General features: G+C 48.9%; 1 protein-coding gene across 4 annotated transcripts in view; it reads left to right on the top strand.

The window, feature by feature from the left end:
* Prkar1b (protein kinase cAMP-dependent type I regulatory subunit beta) overlaps window positions 1-7,144 on the top strand; it is a 140,746-nt gene that overhangs the window by 62,515 nt on the left and 71,087 nt on the right. The gene's annotated exons all lie outside the window — the stretch shown is intronic.

Raw genomic sequence — 7,144 nt, 5'->3', positions numbered from 1 at the left:
GCTGATGGTAGTGATGGCTATGGTGATGGTGGGGATGGTGGGGCTGATGCAAATGCCGATGGTGATGGTGGGGATGGTGGGGCTAATGGTAGTGATGGCTATGGTGATGGTGGGGATGGTGGTTGCTGATGGCAGTGATGGCTATGGTGATGGTGGGGATGGTGGGGCTGATGCAAATGCCGATGGTGATGGTGGGGATGGTGGTGCTGATGGCAGTGATGGCTATGGTGTTGGTGGGGATGGTGGGGCTGATGCAAATGGCAATGATGATGGTAGTGATACTAGTGGAGGTGATGATGATGAAGGTGATGATGAAGATGGTGTCAACGATAGGGGTGTTAACAGTCATCGTGATAACGGTGACAGCAATAATGGTCAGATAATGATGGCTTCAGAGAGAAAGAGGCCTTTCTTTCTGAAGAGCACAGTGCTGCCAGAAGCCAACCCTTGTTTTCCTCTGGCTAGAGGTGGCCATACTCACTGGGGACAGAACCAGATAAAAGCCAGGTGCTGCAAGGCCCTGCCCAACGACTGACTGAAACCTGCCAGGTGGCATCAGTGGCCTCCAAGCAGCCACAAAGCCTGTGGGGCACTCTCTGTCTGGTCCCCTGCTGTGGTGACTCAAGGTAGGCTGTATGACTATGGCATATAGCTGGCAGCACAGTGGTGCACTGCCGAGCTGACCTGTGCAATGACGTGAAAGCAGAACAGGACTTTGCAGAGTGCGGGAGGGGACCATGGGGAGGGGGAGGAGCAAAAGAAGATAGCATGGTGGGGAGAAAGACAAAATATCACATTTTCTCTCATATGCAAAGTCTAAATATACATGGCATGAAGGCAGAAGGGAGGCTGTTGGGGAGGCAAGTTGAGGGGAAGGAGGTATAGGAGAGGAGTGAGCAGATATATATGTATATATATGTATGTATACATACATACATATATATACACATACATATATATTTAAAAGTGTTAGCATGAGCCCATTATTTTATATGCTAATTCAGAAGTTATTCACAACTAGTGCTACCAAAATGATCGAAATCAACATAAAGATACGCATTGCCATTTGGTATGTTTCCAAACAGTTGACAGTATATGCTTTTTAAATCTAATAATTATTTATCTAGGTTGGAGACATGGCTCAGCAGGTAAAGGTGTTCACTGCCAAGCCTGGTGACTGGGGTTTGAGTCCATCCGTGTGGTGGAGGGAGAGATCTGACCCCATGGGTTGTCTTTGGACCTCCACGGATGCACACACACATGCACAGATAAATAACATGTAAAAGAAGAGATTTACATTTTAGCATATTCTCCTTTTGTTGATTGTGGGCTAATGCCTTAAAAAGTCTGAAAAAATTTAATCTAAGAGGTTTCTGTTACCACGAGAACATTCTGAGATTCCTTTACAGAGAAAAATGAGCGATAAGATCATGTTACATGAGGATGCGCTGTGTGTTGGGGGGTGGTGGTTAGAAAGGCAGCCGAGTAGGAATCCCAGCTTTTGGACATTTTCCTCTGTACCAGCGCATTCTCAGTGACCGGTGCGGACTGGTGATTCCTGAGTTTTGAGCAGTAGAACAATGCGGTACCTAAAATGTCAGTTTACAAGACTGGGGACTATTTCTCTTTGTAGCTTGTAACCGGGTGTTTTAGACGTTCTCCTAAAAGCATGCGAGGGAGCATAGAGTTTAAGAAAATTAGACAAAACATGGTAGCCATGCCTATTACTTGGAAGGGTGAGACAGGGGCATTGCTTTGAGTCAAGGACCAGTCTGGGCTACATAGCAAGACCCTGTCTCACAAAACAAAAAGAAAAAAAGAAGAAGAAGAAGTGAAGAAAAGAGGGAGGGAGATAAAGAGGAAGAAGGGGAGGGAGGGAGGAAGAGGGAAAGAGGGGAAAAATTTTGTGGGTATCTGTGGGAGCAGGATTGTGGGTAACAGGTGTTAATGATTGTCACCGTGGGAGTCATCAGGGGCCTGGATCATAGAAGACACAGATGGAGGAGGGCTGGGACAGGACAGGACAGGCGGCCATGGGGGGCATGGGAAATACCAGGCTAGTCTTCCTTCCGTGGGCCTGAGGCTTGAGTCACAGTAGCCTCCAGCACAGAGATTCGGGAGCAGGCAGACAGGATTTGGCCACACAAACCTGGATGTGCTGAACACTGGAGAGAGGTGCTGGGTAGTCAGGTGTGTGGCCCTGGATGAGTGCCTGGCTACATGTGTCTCTCACTGTCCCAGTTATGTGCATCTCTGGTCTCCCGTTGTGCTCCAAGCCTTTGGAGACACAGAGGCACCGCTGAGCATACACTGCCCTCCAGACACACTGCCACCTCACTGCCTTGCCCTGCCTGGGCTAATGACCTCAGGGGCCAACTTTCTTCCACACTGATCCAAAGCCTTCGTTCTAATTTACTTTTCTTAGCATGATTCGGTCTTAATTACCTGTGTGGTAATAATGGTTTAGGGTTTGAATCAAAATGTCTCTCTGAGCAGTTTCCTCCCTGAGAAGTTTTGGTGGCCCGTGGTAAGCCCATACAACAGAAGACACTTCCAAAGTGACACTTTCATGGAAATCAAGGTTTAATTGTGTGGAAATGATGATGAGCTGGCAAAGTGGCTGGCTCACTCAGGGAACGTGGTCATGCCGCCTCTTCTCTTTGCAGTAATCTTATAGCCACCATTAGCATGAGTCCACAAGGACGGTGACAGTGTCCTCTTGAACCACTCGCTACTGGACTCGAGGGACAAGGGTCCTTTTGCCTTTGCTTCTCTGGACTGGGGACTCACACCCCACCACTGCTCCGCATTGTGGGGTGTCCAGGAGATGACGTGAATGTGCAGAACCGCACACGCTCACCCGCACATCCACATCACTGTGTCACCGGGCTGTGAGTGCTGGGAAGGTTTGTTCCAGCCTTTGGGTCACTGAAGTAGGTTCTGCCCCAGGTCAGTATAAAACAGTTCTCACTTCAAAGAGAATAAGAGGCTGGGGAGATGAGTCAGTGGATAAAGTGCCTGTGGTGTGTTCATAAGGACCTGAGTTCGGATCCCATGTACTGCATAAAGGCTAGGTGTATTGGTGTCTGTAACTGTGACACTGTGTATGTGTGTGTGTGTGTGTGTGTGTGTGTGTGTAGGGGGCTGCAGGAGGCAGAGTGAAATCTGTTCTAGGTTCAGTGAGAGACTTTATCTCAAAAAGTAAGGTGGAGAGCAATTGAAGAAGACATCTGACATCGACCTCTGGCCTGCCCATGCCTGCACAAGCCACATATGCACATATCATGCAAACACAGACTTACTGCACACATGCACCCCCCTAATCACACGCACACACACTATAGGAATAATAAGTTTATTCTGAGCCAAATTTGAGTGACCATGACTTGAGAATACAGATACAAGTTGCCTTGAGCGATATGTTCCAACATGGAAATGGTTTTGGCACATTTTATTTATTATTATTATTATTACTTTTTTTGGTTTTTCAAGACAGGGTTTCTCTGTATAGCCCTGGCTGTCCTGGAACTCAGAAATCCACCTGCCTCTGCCTCCCTAGTGCCGGGATTAAAGGCATGCGCTTCAGCACATTTTCTAAGTCATATATCAAGGCTTTTTTGAATACAGTGCTGGAACATCAGACATGCATGTTACAGGGATGTGGTGACATCGTATGTCTCAATGCTAATTGATGACATTGTGAGACTTTCCTTTGGTGGAATCTGTGTATATTCTGGTGGGTTTCCATGATAGTCACAAGGACGTGGGGTCAGATGTGGAGGTGGGCAGTACCCTGCTGTGAAAGGGGCTGAGTAGCCCAGGATCCAGCTCTGGATCCGAGACATCTCGGCTCACCACAAGCATGTATTTCTTCCTCATCAGTGAGTTCACAGGAGTTTCAAAAATGGGTGTGGCTTTCCCCAGGGACTGTGATTCGCATCTGTATCCTATAAGGTGTATGCCAGGCAGCCACTGTGCGTGGCTGGGGGCATGGAAGGAAGGCATCCTGTGTTCTCCCCGTCCTTTCGGTTGTGTGGCACGGGGTGGGAAGTCATAGCACAGGTTCTTCTTTTTAATGAAAAAAAAAAAAGAAAAGATTTATTGTTATTTTAAGCAGGTTGATGTTTTGCCTGCATGTTTCTGTTTTTATTCCTGCAGTGCTAGAGTGGACCAGAAGAGGGCATTCTATCCACTAGCACTGGAGTAAGAGATGGGTGTGAGCTATCATGTGGGCACTGGAAACTGAACCCAGGTCCTCTGCAAGAGCAACAGTGCCCTTAACCACTGAGCCATCTCTCACCAGCACCCTGCCATACTTTTGTTGTTGTTGTTTGTTTTTGAGACAATGTCTAACTATGTAGCCCAGGCTGGGTTCGAACTCTATGTAGCAATAGATCTCATGGTTCGTTTGCCTTAGCTTCCAGAGTGCTAAGATTACAGACTTCCCAAATACCTGGGTCTCTCTCTCTCTCTCTCTCTCTCTCTCCTTCCCTCCTTTCCTTGACCTAGCCATCCTTCCTTCTTCCTTTCTTTTAACCAATAGAGATTAAAATCTCATTATCAGTGTGTGTGTGGGCATACTGATCTGCAGGCACGCAGTTGCAAACATGCAGAGACCAGAGGACATCTTTCTTGAGTGGGCTCTCTTTTTCTACCATGTAGATTCTAGGGATAGAGTTTCAGTCGTCAGGCTTGGCAGCAAGCCCTGTACCCGCTGAACCACCTCACTGGCCCAGTAGTGCTTTTCCTGTGAGGAGTTAGAGAATTCTGGTGGCGGAGTCTTAGGTCTAAATTCATTTCAAGCATTTCCATGGCTGAGTTCTTAAAGATAGGCAAGGGACCTCAGGCTGGTTTAAATCCCCACCTTTACCTGTGCCTCGCCATCCCCCTTCATCCTGTGGCTTTGTATTCCTCCTAGTGTCTGGAGAATGTGGAACTCTGGTTTGCTGTCCCAGCTCCCTGCCAGAGACCTGGGGCAGGGCCCTTCTCACTGCAGGAACATATAGGAGGAGATTTGGGAGGGAGTAGCTGCCCGGGGGAGGTCACACCACTTTCTCATTCCCAAATTAAAGATGTGTGGTGAATGAATCACGAGGCCTTTAGTCTTTATCCATCTCTACGTTATTTATAGAAACTGGAAGACAAGAGGACAGTCTCCAGTCACCTCTACAGGGCTCATATCCCCTTGTCCCAAGGCAGGATTTGTGTAGTTCCTCTACAGGTCTCAGGTTCTGTGGTTCATTGGTCGGTGTGCTTCAGCCAATGGTGTCTGCCTGTTCTAGCCTCCTGCTGAGCAGCTTTCTGGTAAAGTGTGGAAATGTTTGGCAAAGACATAGGTCTGGGGGAAAGCAGGGCTGGTTTTCTCCTGAGGCTCAGAGAGCAGCTCACAACCCTCCTCCTAAGGTGGATGTTCTGCTGGCCATGCTTGGAGCCACGAGGAAATAGGGTGGTGGGTGGGCCTAAGGAGAGATGCCTCTGTCTGTGCCAAGCACTGAGGGGTCAGATGGTATTTTGAAAGTGATTGATGAAGCCCCTACGCCCTGTTCTTTTTCAAAAGCGCCACAGCTTTATTTCCAGGGTGGGCTTTACATCTTGCTTGCCAGTTCCAGTTTAAACAGCCTGCACCGTGCTCCCCCTGCACTGTGCTCCCCCTGCACCGTGCTCCCCTGCACCGTGCTCCCCTGCACCGTGCTCCCCTTCCAAGCCACAGGGATGAAGAGATGGGAGAAGCCTGACCTGGGAAACATGTCCCCCAAGGCAGACAGACCTGGCCTCTGCCGTTCATCTCCTGGCCTGAGGGGAAGACACTAGTCTCAGGGAGTGCCATCTCCAAGAGGCTCAGTAAAGACACCTGCTAGATCTTAATGACCTGCAATGTTTACAGACTTAGAAGGTGCCTCAGGGACCTGAGTGGTAAGAAGTGGTTCCACAGCAGGGCTGTTCATCTGGGCTTCAGGCTGACATTTGAATCTGAATGTGCTGAGCTGTGGAGCCACAGGGGCTTCTGAAGGTATTTTAGGTTTTTCTTCACAGGTTCATTCTGAAGTGTTTATTAACTGTGTGTGGAGTGCCCACACTGGCCCTCTCCACAAGTGATGCTGGGGCTGCTCCCCCTCTCAGGCTTCTTTAGGGACTGGATGGGATGTGGAGCCAAGCTGGGTAGGGACAGAGCATGGGAGGCTTGCGCGGGGTTTACACTAATGTATGAGCTATGCTTTTGGAAGAGCAAGCCTTCCTGTTTCCCCAGATTCACTTTATTCACTAAAAGGTGTACACAAGAGCTATAAATGTCAGAATGAGCATTTCCTTTGGTCCATGGCTTTAAGACCTTGTAGCTGAGTTTGGGGGCCCAGACCTGTCATTCAGATTAATCAGGTGGCTGAGGCAGGAGGCTTCCTGGGACTTGTTCATCAGCCAATCTAGGTGGTCGGTGCATTTCAAGGTGACTGGGGCCTGAGAAACGGCATTGCCATGGTCTTCTGGCACTATGTGCACACTTACATATCACGTACACATGAGTAAAGTGCACGTGGGACGAACATGGAAAAGCCCGTTTTCTCACTCAGTTAGATTCCTGTCTTCCACATGAAGATGTCTCGCTCGTGTGCCCAAGGCATCGCTGGAGGGCTGCGTATGGACTACTGGCAGAGGGTGACAGGTACGCATTCTGTGTGGACACTCACAGGGACCTCATCTGTTAATGATCCATTCTCATGATAATCTCAAGACGAGGAAGCACATAACAGACCAGAAGGGCCGAGCAATTTGTCCAGTGCTGCACAGCTCACGGCGAGGAGGCAGGGGTGGGGTGGGGGCTGCTGAGTTATTCTGTGGTATACTTTGCCCTTCTGCTCTCTGACTCTTCCAGAATCCATGCCTGCTCACACGCTGCTCGCTCCGTAGCTGCTGATGTTGTCTATATACCCTTGCAATGCTCTCTGCCCACTTTTCCTCACAGTGTCACTCGGCTGCAAACACATACCGAGGAGCTGTTCTATATACTGTAGGTGGCAGTACCATGACATTTATCCAACATTAGGAGGAAGACAGACAGACAGACGAACAGATGATTGGGGTCCTGGATCTTGGACCTCAGAGCTGCCCTGTCTAATAGTGGTTCCACTGACTGCTGTCATAAGTCACC

Source organism: Mus pahari, chromosome 23 (genome assembly GCF_900095145.1).
Source record: "Mus pahari chromosome 23, PAHARI_EIJ_v1.1, whole genome shotgun sequence".
Taxonomy (NCBI): Eukaryota; Metazoa; Chordata; class Mammalia; order Rodentia; family Muridae; genus Mus; species Mus pahari.
This window is presented reverse-complemented; position numbering and strand designations above follow the sequence as displayed.